General features: G+C 39.5%; 1 pseudogene; it reads left to right on the top strand.

The window, feature by feature from the left end:
• Positions 1–3,096: 3,096 nt before the first annotated feature.
• LOC104423452 lies at positions 3,097–12,560 on the top strand (annotated as a pseudogene).
• The last annotated feature ends 1,140 nt before the right edge of the window (positions 12,561–13,700 follow it).

Genomic DNA, 13,700 nt, shown 5'->3' with positions numbered 1-13,700 from the left:
TGTCGATTTAATCCTAGAATTTTTCATGGTGTGTCAATTGAGTCCATTTGGCTAATCTAGGCTGGACATCACTCACATGGATACCAATAGTCTAACATGGCATGGTCACTGTTGACACGAATGTTTGGACGAGATTTGAGCCCGGTGAGGGCACTACAATGCCCTCACCCAATGTTGGTGAGGGTCGACTGACAATCCTTGTTAGCATTCAATCCACCAAAAAAAGAAAAAAGAAAAAAATTAGTAAAAAATTATTAAAAAACGTTATCATCAATTCTAGTTGTGTCACATAGGACAATAAGTGTTTACATTAGTAATCATGCTTACATGATAATGTTGTTTATACTAAATTAAAGGTAGTTCCTATCAACTTAATAGTGATATCAACTCAAGGTTACTGTAGTTTTGCTAAATCATTTTTGCATTTGCTATGGGAGAGAGTACTAGAGCAATGATGGAGCATCGCATACTAGTTTAGAAATTGCCTGAGCAGGCAGCAGCGCGTCGTTGTGGCCGGCGGCCGACCGAAGAAGAAGAAAAAAAGAAAAGAGAAAAAGAAAAATGATTATTAAAAATTAAAAATTATATTTTAAAAAAAAATATATAAAAAATATAAAAATTAAAAATTATATTTAAAAAAATTTAAAAATTCGATTTAAAAAAATATTTTAAAAATAATTATAAAATTTTCCATTAAATTTGTATTTCATAAAAATGTTTTAACAACTTTTTTTATAAAAAAAAATCATAAAAATGAATTTTTTTAGGTTTAGTTAAAAAAATTTCATGTTACCGTTTTTAGTTATTCAATGTTCACTTAAAATAAGAGAAGCATGTGCATAGTCTAACTTTTTTTATAAATATTTCAATTTATAGGTTTTTTTAACTTTTATTTTATTTTATTTACTATTTTTAATTTAATTTGAAGTTTTAATCCGATTAGCATATAGTAGAAATGGATTTTCCTAGAATATTAATAGGTTTTAGCAATATGGATCGGGTTGGGTATGGGTTGGGTACGGGTCGGGTCGGGTCGGGTATGGGCTACTTGATTTATACTACATGAATATAGGTCAAAATGGGTTAAATAGGTTAAATATGGGTCGACCCAAACTCGATCCGACCCATCCATTTGACGGGTCTAGTCACGGCCAACATTCAACTATATACAACTTCACTCAAAATCTTAAACTTATAAGATATGAGCCAAATTAAAATATATTAATTACTCCAGATGACACGAATTCTTCAACGTAGAATTCTTTCCGACACAATACCATGCAGTGAAGCCACACTGCCAAATGATAAAGTCACATTGCCTTGTGACACTAGTTAACAAAAATTTATTACTTAATTAGTAAGCACGCGTTATTTTCTTTGATATATATCATATTGTACACAACCATTCAATGTCAAGGAGAAAGAAAAGAAGACCAAAACCCTATGCCACGTATGACGTAAATACCACAAGGCCAGCGTACGAGTCAAACGGCTCTCGCAGCCATAGCCACCGTCGCTCGCTGCTCTCCTCTTTCCTTCCCCAAATCAAACTTCAGTCCTCTCGCTCGAATCCTCATCGCCCGGTCGTCGTCGTAGATCAAACCGCATCTCAGGAAGTACGAGGCCATGGATTCTTCACTGTCATCCTCCGTAACGGCAGCCAAGAGTGAGAGAGTCACAGCTCCGTACGGCTCTTCGAAGTCCCTCATCACCGCCGACGTCGTCTCCGGTGCCTCCAAGAGGCTCGATGGCATCTCCGTCGACGGTGATGGCCGCCTCCTCTGGCTCAAGTCCCGTCCTAGCGAATCGGGGTACGTAACTCCACTTACCATTTTTCGTGATACAAAGAATAAACCAGTTAAACTGAGTGTTCGGGCAATATTCAGTTTCTGGGTATTGTGATTGGTGCTGGAATGATGCTTTCGTGGATGCGAAACGATTGTCGGGTTGTTATCCTCGTGGTTTTGTCATGCGAATGAGTCTCGACATTTTTCAGGAGTGTACTGACTTATGGATGGTTATTTTGGATATTCGATCGACAGTTAAATATGAATAAGAGTACAAAGAAAGTTGAAATAGCATAAGGTTACTCGATGTTCATTATTACTGGCACGATTTTCTCACACTCTCACCATGTTCATCAAGTTACAACCTTTTCGACTTCATTTTTCAATTCCATATAGGCGGAGCATGGGTACCATTTCTGTTTTATAAATAGACACAAAATTGTTCGTGCGACAATAATCCCAAAAGACAAGCTTTGACTTATGGCATCAATGTCGCACACGGATCATTTAAGATTGGACAATACTCGAGGTGAGGATATCCGATTGACTTAGGCCAGGGGTAAAAACAGTCATGGAGGTGATTGAAAATTGATGGTGACGAGACTTTAGGATTAAAACTATAAAAAATTCTCAATTGTGCTCGTTGTGGTAAAAATATTTCAAATTTTTTTATATCACTAAAAATCCTAAATTTGTCTATTATAACATAAATACTTCAAACTTTTTTTTTGTATAATAAAAATTCTGAACTTATACTATATTATAAATAGAACTGAAATAGAGGATATATATTCTCACATATATAAGTTTGAATTTTTTTCATGAAAAAAATTCAAGTTGTAGGTATTTTTGTCATAACAGGTAAGATTATGATTTTTGGTGATGCGCGTAAAAAAAATTGGGGTTAATACAATGGGCATAGTTTATTTTTTTATTCTTTTTGGTATTTGAACACAATTTGTCTTTTTCTGCCATGTGGGCTGCTCCAAATGGGAAACACTCGCACGCCATTGGCGCTGGCGTTTGGAACAACCCACTATCAGTCCCACCTCCTTAGAAAAATCCACCTTGTACTGGGCCGCACGACTTATAAAGACCGAATGTTTGACATTGTAGCCATCTCCATTCGCTTTTTTTCCTCTATAAATAGGAGACCCTTGAGACCCCTCCTCACGAATAAGGCATTTTCAGACTTCATCCCAGTCAAAACGGAGGCCTCTCACTCTCCTCTTTCTCCCTTCTGTCCTCATGCAAGTCTGTGCTCACCCAAGAGAGAGTCGGAGCCCTCGCTAGGGCAGGGAGGCAGTTGATGGGCTTTTCCAAGAAAGTGACGGCAAAAGTGGTGGAGGTGGCCAAGAAGGTGATGAAGCTCGGGCAAGATGACCCGAGGCGAGTCGTTCATTCACTTAAAGTAGGATTTGCACTTTCCTTAGTGTCGCTGATCTATTACCTCCAGCCGCTCTACGACAGCTTCGGCATCAACGCAACGTGGGCGGTCATGACTGTGGTGGTCGTCTTTGAATTCTTCGTTGGTAAGTTTATGGTAGACCCGCAGTCAGATCTTCGTTGGATTTTACCGCATATGCATTCAGTTGTTTCCATTTACTAATGATGGTTTTATATGAGATGGGCTTAAGGCCCGTCCGCCCATGTTGGGCCTAAAAGCCCGGCCCAAAAGATTAGGGCCCATGGATGAAGGGGTACGATTTTTGTTTTTTGGAGGGATGTATATAAGGGAGGAAAGAGAGGGAGAACGTACTTTTTGACATTACGTACGTTCCTTCCTCCCTCTCTCCCTCCAAAATGAACAGTAAGCAAAAGAGGCGACGCTGTCTTCCCTTCAAGGCCAATTGACGTCATCGGATCGAACATGATCGGTTTCTCTTCCTCAATCTTTAGCATTGGTGTTTAATCTGTGGCTAATAAGGTACGCTCGAATCCGTGGTGTGCTTTAGGATCAGTGATACGTGATTTTCCCGGGCTTCGTCTTCCGCATTCGTTTTTATGGGTTCGATTTAGTGTCGAATCCGATTTTGGGAATCTTTTAATCCCAACATTGGTATCAGAGCCCGAGTTCACGTTTTCCCGACCCTTTTCATGTTTTTTGATTGAATTTTCGCGAAAATATTCGGCCGACACGGATTGGGGCAAGAAATCCCAACACCCGAGCATTGTTCATCCATTTTTTTCGAGTTTATGTAAGTCGAAATTGATTTCTGAAGGCATAGGGTGAAAGGGCTCGTCAAGACAAGTCTGGCGACATGTCGTTCGCCGTCGGGAGATGCCACAAGCGCGGCCAGAAGCCGCTGCGCGTGGGCGCCATGCGCTGGAAACGCTGGCTCGGCCAGCGCGTGCACCACATGCGTTGGTCGGCGAACCGGCACATGCGCGCCGCCGGCCGGCGAACCGGCACGCGTCGGTCGGCGAACCGACACTTGCTGACGTCACCCAACGGTCGGTAACCGCTGGGATGACGTCATCGATGACGTCAGCGCCGACGACGGTTGGCCGGGCGGTCACCGGTAGCGACCAGAACGACGACCCGACTCGACCTGACCCGCGGACGCTTGGCACGCGCGCGGCATGTGCCAGCTGACGTCTGCGTGACGTCAGCCCGCGCACGCGCGCGGCACTTGCGGTCGGTTTGTTCGACCCGGCTTGACCAGCCCGACCGGTCCGACCGGCCCGACCGGTCCGACGATCGACGACCTAACCATTGACCGTTGACCTGTTGACCGACGACCGTTGACCCGTTGACCCGTTGACCGTTGACCCGAAAAAAAAAGGAATTTGTTTCTTTTTTCATTTATGTCTGTGTGGGTTAGAGGTAATCCATGTTTTATTCTGCATTTGTTGCATGAATTATGAAAAATTATGTATTTTTCATTTTGTTTATTGTGGATTATAAGTGATCAATTTTTTGGTTCTGCATTTGTTGCAGGAACTATGATGCGTTATGCACGGATACCTGCAATCCTGAGAACGGACGAAGGAAAAGCTAGACTTAAATGGCTGATGAAAGAGTTAGCTGATTATCGGTGGCATGATGGTGATTTAGTATCACACGTGGTCAGGGTCAATCAGATGATACAGGAAATCATCTGGAATGGTTATCTTATGCCGGATTTTGAGAAGGTGCCAGCTTTGATGAACACTCTTCCACCTAAATGGCAAGCAATGTTAGATCGGCCATGGGAGGTCAACGTGGTCCTGGGTTATAGGAGGCTAATGGTAGCTTTTGTTAGAGAGTACTATAGGGTTGAGTTAATCAAAACTTCAACCCTTAGATTGAGCGCCACATGGCGCAGAGTGAATGCGCCTTGGAGGTGACATGAGAGCTCTCCAAAAGTTTTTCCATGGTTGGCAAATGTGCCTACAAATTTCTTAGATATTTTGACCGATAGATTAGAAGGGACATTCCCTATTTATTTCTTAGATTAGTTTGAGATGTTTTTTAAGTGTGAATATCTCTTTCTATGTTGATATTTCTCCTTTGAATATATTACTTAGTGTAATTGATTGTTGTATTATGTGAAAGCATTATTATTCTATTGAATGTTAGATATTATTTGATTTCTGTTAATTGCTGATTGCTGTGGGTAGTTAGCTGTGGGTAGTTCATAGAAGTTTTTGTAACTTCATAGAATTTATTTTGCATAAGACAATTATATTAATAATAGTTTTAAGTTAGGATTTTTGGAGGATGATTGGAAACGTAGTGACCTTTTGATTCTGAAACCTTACTTGAAATTATTCATTGATATGATGGGTCAGTGCAAAGTGGATGCATAAATGATAGGCATTAATTATTCGTGCATATATGTCGATGTGTTGGATCGATGGTTTCAACAACTAAGAACGTAATTGTTGATATGAATGGCAACAATTGTGAAATATTGAATATGAAGATTCAATATGTGCTGGAAAAGCAAGAAGCACTAGAAGCTCTTGACCATGTTATGGAAGATCTTGAGGATGCTGTGCACCACCTTGAGCTAGTAGAGGACTGCTTAACGGCATGTGAGCCGAGAATAAATATTTGCAATGCTGGTTCTAGCTCAAAAATGGCTTTGAGCTCTAAGCGCAAGCGTATTGATTCGTTCGATATGTGGGAATGCAAAGGATCAAGTCCTTATTGCAAGAGATCAAGAGTTAACCAACACAAGAGAGGAAAACGTCCTCAAGTGAAGAAAATGTCAAGGGTGAGGTGTTACAATTGTGACAAGAAGGGTCACTATGCTTGCAATTGTTGTGAGCCGAAAAAGGTAAATACCTCTTGTACATTTGAGAACTTTGCTTATGCGTCAAGTTCTGCATTATTAGCTGAATCCAATCCTTTGTGGACTGTAGATTCAGGAGCAACAGACGATGTAGCGAAGGATAGAGGATCCTTCGTGGAATTCCGACGAATACCAACTGGAACTAAGTGGATCTATGCGGGATATAACTCCAGAGATGAAGTTAAAGGGATTGGCACCTGCCAATTGAACGTGCGTGATGGACGCACCTTGTTCCTACATGAAGTTCTATATGCTCCGGAGATTCGTCGAAATTTAAGTGTCTGTTTTTGGTGTTGGTTAAGCTTGTTATTAGTGTGAACTTCTGTAATAGCAGTATAGATTTGTATTTGGATACAAACTATTATGGTTGTGGTCATTTTCTGGATGGTTTTATTGTACTAAATGTTGACTGTAGTGATGTCAATATTTGTTATTCCCTTGTTTCATGTCTTCTACTTCATATGGTAATGATGTGATTATGTGGTATGCTAGACTTGGCCATATTGACCAACATTGTATGAATAGACTAGCCAAAGAGGGCTTGTTGGGCAATATTGAAAAAGTCGATTTGCCCAGATGTGAGCATTGCCTAGTAGGGAAAACGACAAGGAAACCATTTGGAAAAGATAAAAGAGCTAAATTTCCTCTGCATTTAATCCATTCGACGTCGTGGTTCAATGAATGTGAGAGGAAGGCATTGGGCTGTTTATTTCATCACTTTTATAGATGATTATACTCGATTCGAATATGTCTATTTGATTTATCATAAATCTGAAGCATTAAGTTGTTTCAAAAGGTTTATGAACTTGGTAGAAAATCAATTAGACAAGAAAATAAAAGCATTGAGATCCGATCGAGGTCGATAATTTTTATCTAATGAGTTCAGAAAATTATGTTGTGAAAAAGGAATAGAAAGAAAGTTGTCTATTCCAAATACTCCTAAACAAAATGGTGTTGCAGAGAGAAGAAACAGAACCCTACTGGAAATGGTTAGGTCTATGATGGCGCATGCTAACTTACATATCACTTTTTTGGAGTGATGCGTTGTTAAATGTTGCCTATATACTTAACCGGGTGCCTTCCAAATTAGTTAGTTCCACTCCATATGAGTTATGGATAGGTAGAAAACCGGACTTAAGTTTACTTAAGCCATGGGGTTATGCTGCCTATACTCATAAGTCCTCTCACAAATTTGGGAAATTGGGTCCCAGATAAAAGAAGAGTATTTTAATGAGATACTCCGAACACTTGAAAGGGTATGTGTTCAAAGGTGAACAGGAAAGTGGGAGTATAACTGAATTTTAATCATGGGATGTCATATTCTTAGATAATGAATTTCCTAAGAAGGGCGAAATAGGGGAAGATTACTCCTATTTGAAACCTTGGATCAAGATAATGATATTAGTGGAGTTCGTCCAAGTGGGAGTAATATGAGAAGTGATGAATTGAATTCAACTCATTCTCAATTACAACCACATGATAAAATGATATTGTCATAATCTAATCCGAGTGGGAGCATAATGGGGAATGATGTGCTAAGTGTATAATCTCTCATATAGCGAACAAGTCGCCAAAGTATTCCCCGTCGACGTTTTGACATTGAAGGGGAAACTTTTATAATTGCTCCACGAGATAAGGATGAGCCAAGAAATATTAATGAGGCTTTGAAATGCGATAGTAAGGAAAAATGGATTTATGCAATGAAAGAGGAGATAGAGTCAATGAAGTCAAACCAAGTCTGGGAACTAGTTGATCTTCCAAAAGGACGTAGAGCTATTGGGAACAAGTGGGTTCTCAAAATAAAGCGAAAGGCTGATGGCTCGATAGAAAGGCATAAGGCTTGCCTTGTGGCGAAGGGGTATAATCTACATGAAGGAATTGATTATGAAGATACATTTTCTCCTGTAGTGAGATTTACCTTGATTCGCATTATTCTGGCAATAGTGGCTAGTATGGATCTTGAGTTACATCAAATGGATGTCAAGACTGCTTTCCTCAATGGAGAATTAGAGGAAGAAATATATATGGAACAACCTGCTGGTTTCATAGTGAAAGGCCAAGAAGAAAAGATATGTCGATTTTGGGGGTCGATATATGGCCTTAAGCAGTCGTCAAGACAATAGTATATACGTTTTCATAATGCCATAATGGCATATGACTTTACAATGATAGATGAGGATCATTGTGTATATATCAAAAGATCCAAGGATCAATTTGTGATCATATCATTATATGTTGATGATATACTAATTGCCGGCAGTAATATGGAGTTTGTTAATAATGTCAAGAGTTGGTTGTCTTCCAACTTTGAGATGAAAAACATGGGTGATGTTGCATACATTCTTGGAGTTAAGATTTCAAGATTGTAAACCCATAGATACTCCATATTACTAAAGGCGAGGGATTGAGCCACAGATTGTGTTCAAAGACTCCACAAGAGAAGGAACAAATGAAATGTGTTCTTTATGTTAGTGCTGTTGGAAGCTTTATGTACATTATGATGTGTACAAGACCTGACACATGTTTTGCAGTTGGAATGATGAGTAGATACCAATCCAATCCAGGTCAAGCACATTGGAAAGCCGTTAATAGAATTCTAAGGTATCTAAAGGGAACTGCTGATTATACGCTGAGTTATTGTGGAAAGGATCTGCGACTCTGAGGCTATCTTGATGTTGATTGGGGATGAGATTTAAATGAAAGGAAATCTACCTCTGGGTTTGTTCTCTTACCAAATAATGGCACCATATGTTGGAGCAGTAAGAAACAAAAGTGTATAGCCTTGTCCACGATGTAAGTTGAGTTCGTGGCATTATCAGTAACAGTATAAGAAGGTGTTTGGCTTAAGATATTTTTTGGATCATTTAGGTGTTATTGGAAGTGCTGCAGATTAATTGTTGGTTAATTATGATAGCCAAGCAGCAAAAGCGTACACCAAAGATTCAAAATATCATGGCAAGACCAAACTTATAGATACCAAGTACAATCTTGTCAAAGATAAGATTGCACAAAAAGATGTGAACTTAGAGTACATACTATGCATAGAATGGTATCAGATCCTATGACAAAGCCAATACCTAGAGATGTATTTTGTGGCCATATGAAATCTCTAGGATTGTGTAGAGGCTGATGTACTGAATATTGTAATATCCCTAAGTGTTCACATTTGATGAATTTGTGTTTTCATCATTAATGCCTATGAATCTTTGTTTGATCTTTATGCATCTTAATGCTCAGTGCACTACTTTAAGTTGAGAAAGTATGTCGGACAGATATAAGATTAGCCCACTCACACGGGTAATCGCCTCTATTTACTGTGTGATAAATAGAGATGAGACTGTTTTTAAGCTTATTATCTAGATGATAATCGAGAGCTCAAGCTTAAAATACGTATGTCGCCTTAACTGGGTGTTAAGATGAGGGCATAATACTTACTATGTCCGAAAGTAAAATATCCCACATATTTTACTTTATCTGTCTGTGATGCCAGATGTGAGTTCTGATGAATTTTGTGAATGAGTAGATACGTGAACTCAAGTTAGACATTGGGTATGTCTGAACTATCATCTGTACGGTATTGAAAGGTGTAGATATACGCTCAATGGGAAATGAGTTAATACCGTAATACGTATTTCATACTACGTATGCATGAAACAACCAATAAGAGTGGCAAAAGTTTGATCTCAACTTTTTATGTCGTGTGAGACTCTTGAGGAAAAGAGTTCCTCAATTTTTTAGTCCTCTCATGACTCTTACTTATTCTCAAGATTTCTATTTAGTGTTTGCTATCTTAGGATGTTGCCAATGGTCATGAGTTGATTCGATCTAATGGGGCATTTCTAGAAAAGCAAGCTGAACTGAAATTGAGAGTTTGAAGGGAAGAGGAAGATCGGATTTGGAGAATCACATTGTAGTTTTTTATTCACTGGTTAACCAATTATGACTGTCTTTGGGATAATCATAATTGTGAATACAATATATATATATATATATATATATATATATATCATTGTTTAAAAGAGATCAAGAGAGATATAAATGTGATCGATCGATCTAGGGTACTGCATACTAAATCTACTCAGAGTGTGATGCCCATTATGAGCTGTTATATATTCCTAACATATGTATAGCAATGAGCTCTCAAAGTATGCTGGTCGCACGGATTATTTACCGGTATGAATGTTGAAGAGAGGTAAAGAGAATTGTGTTCAGCTCACCATGTGCGAGTGGGAGATGATGGTTTTTTATATGAGATGGGCTTAAGGCCTGTCCGACCATGTTGGGCCTAAAAGCTCGGCCCAAAAGATTATGGCTCATGGATGAAGGGTACGATTTTTGTTTTTTGGAGGGATGTATATAAGGGAGGAGAGAGAGGGAGAACGTACCTTTTGACATTACGTACGTTCCTTCCTCCCTCTCTCCCTCCAAAATGAACAGTAAGCAAAAGAGGCGACGCTGTCTTCCCTTCAAGGCCAATTGACATCATCGGATTGAACATGATCGGTTTCTCTTCCTCAATCTTCAGCATTGGTGTTTAATCTGTGGCTAACAAGGTATGCTCGAATCCGTGGTGTGCTTTAGGATCGGTGATATGTGATTTTCCCGGGCTTCGTCTTTCGCATTCGTTTTTATGGGTTCGATTTAGTGTCGAATCCGATTTTGGGAATCCTTTAATCCCAACAACTAACTTAAAAAAACAATTTCAGGGGCCACTCTAAGTAAAGGGTTGAATAGAGGATTAGCGACGTTGCTTGCCGGTGCACTTGGTGTTGGTGCTACTCATTTGGCGAGTCTCTCAGGAAAAACCGGCGAGCCCATAATGCTTGGTTTCTTCGTCTTTCTTCAAGGTAAAGTTATTGCAATATTAAAACGAGAAATTAGAAAAGCACTCAAGAAGAAGTGAAAAATAACGGGGTTTGACTTGATTGAGCTGAATTGGTGATTGACATAATGTTGCAAAATGCAGCCGCCGGTACGATGTTCGTGAGGTTCTTCCCCTGAATCAAGGCGAAGTATGACTACGGCATGCCGATATTCATACTAACGTTCGCGCTGGTGTCGGTGTCAGGTTTTCGGGAAGACAAGATAGTGGAGTTTGCGCACAAGTGGCTCTCCACCGTCGTCATCAGTGGTAGCGCTTGCCTCATCGTCTCGATCATCGTGTGTCCCGTCTGGGCCGGCGAAGGCCTCCACTGGCTCATCACTTCCCACATGGAAAAGCTTGCCAACTTCTTGGAAGGTACACACAAATCAATCTACAAAATTTTCCAAAAAAAAAAAAAACATAGGAAGGAGTATGCGAAAGAAAATTCACCAAACCCTAAAAACAATGTCAAAAGAGATAAAACGTATTGTAATTATAGGGAAAAAGATTGATTGCAACATTTTTTTTCCCTTAGGATTTGGGGCTGAATATTTGAGAGAATCAGAAGACGGTAACTCGAATCGAGACAAGTCACTTTTTCGAGAATACAAAAGTGTTCTTGGAACGAAGAGGAACAAAGAGCAACGAAGAATCTTTGGTGGGCACAAGTTCTTTTGTTTTTTCCTCTTATCTCTAGTTGACACTTACGCATGTGAATTGTCACTTAACTATGTTCACATGATAATGACACATGATTATGTCAGGCAAATTTAGCAAGTTGGGAACCATGTCATGGCCAGTTTGGCTTTCGTCATCCGTGGAAGCAATACCTAAAAGTTGGAGCTTTGATTCGTCAGTGTGCCTATAGGATTGAAGTTCTTGAGGGCTACCTCACCACTAAATCCCAAGTAAGTTAGATGCTTGAGTGCATTAACTATAAGAGACTATTTGGGTGCACCAACCAATGGAGTTTATATATATTTTTAGATCATATGAGTTTCACTCGAATCCCGTCTTATTCAATGATAGATGTGAATTAGGCTTACATGCAATGGATGGAACTAAGAATTTTCCATAACACTTGAGAATGTTTGACATTACATTATTTAAACATGGTAAAATAATGTGCGTTGCTAGAAATTCTCTTTTTGTAACGTAATCACTCACTCTCGTCATTTTTAGGCGCCACCACAAGTTCAAACCAGACTCAAGGAGCTCTGCGCAGAGATGCGCATGGAAGCCGCCGGAGCTTTGAGGCAACTCTCATCTTCCCTCAAGACGATGACTGCGCCATCCTCCGCAACTCCCCACCTTGAGAAGTCCCGAATTGCCGCAAAAGCCCTCGAGTCGCTGCTCAAGACAACCTCCTGGAAGGATGCGACCGACCTCCTCGCCGTCGTCCATGCCACCACCGTCACCTCGCTCCTCATCGACATTCCTGACTGCACGGACAAGATTGCAGAGTCTGTCAACGAGTTTGCCTCCCTTGCCGGCTTCAAGACTGCAGAGAAGGCGAAGAATCATCTCAAGTGCAATGAAGTCGTGCTGACTGTAACTGCACCTGAGGTGACAGTCTCGTCGGAAAATGGGAGTCCTCTGGTCAAATCGCCTCCAGCGCCGGTGTTGTAGATATGTAGGCATCGTATATACGAACGACAACGTACATAATACCTGGACTTAATGGATATTTGAGAAAGTTCAGGTATAATGGAGGAGTTTTATGAGAATAATTACGACCAACGAGGAGCTTGACGAGAACGTTGCTAAAATTTCATATTAGCTTTCATTCTGTCTGTACTTCATAAAAATAATATGGTCGGGCACGTTTTCTATCTTTCTTTTAATATGGTCGTACATAATAGCTGTAGATCATCATTCTTATTCGCACCACTTTGACACAAAGTTGTTTTTACCGGCAACATACGTAAGTATGAACACAAAAGAAAAAGTGGGAGGTGAAGTCTCTTGGTCTGGGAAATTATTCCATCCTTAGATCATGACATACAAGGCATAGCCATCAGTGGATTTACAACATGCAACTAAAAAACAAAATATTAAAATATAGATTCAGATCAAAGTTCCATTTTAATATCATTTTTTTGTTAGTGGGGCGCTCGTGTGTTGGTGTAAAGGAGAGGTAATATTCTTGGATCAAGCAAAAAAGAAACTAATCAAAAATAGAAAACAAAGGAGTGTACAAGTTGGATACTGCTGTTGACATTGTTAAGTGCTGACACTGCAGGGTTAGAATAAAAAGTTAATGGATTAAAAAAAAAATTAAAAAAAGGATTAACAAGACTTGACGAAGTTCTGACGTCGACAAAGTCTAAAAAAACTTATCATCTCTCACATGCTGATTGCAATAAAAGTTTCCAGATAATTCAAAAAATTATAGAAAACACTCTCTACAATTGAAAATCAAATGATAGTCAATTTAGAGTCCTGAAAAGCACGTGATTGATCACCACTCGAGTTTGGGTTCCTGAAGTTGATATTGCTAGCATATATATCATTATGGTTTTCTATCGTTCAACTTACATTAAACCAATTGAATTTATTCGATGCTTAATGAGCTAGTCAGATTAATAACTATGTAACCTTTATTTTGTCCCAACACATGCACAAAAGTTTGAATCAGTGTAGAAGAATTATATTTGTGAATTTGCAATCTAAAAATTGATTATGCTTTCATTGTAAGTAAGCTTACCTCTTTTGACGTGAAATAATAAATTAAAGAAAAATTATGTTAGGCAACTTTGCATGCTCGCG

This window comes from Eucalyptus grandis, chromosome 10 (assembly GCF_016545825.1).
Source record: "Eucalyptus grandis isolate ANBG69807.140 chromosome 10, ASM1654582v1, whole genome shotgun sequence".
NCBI lineage: Eukaryota > Viridiplantae > Streptophyta > Magnoliopsida > Myrtales > Myrtaceae > Eucalyptus > Eucalyptus grandis.
Note: the sequence above shows the minus strand (reverse complement) of the source record. Positions and strands in the feature narration are given on the sequence as shown.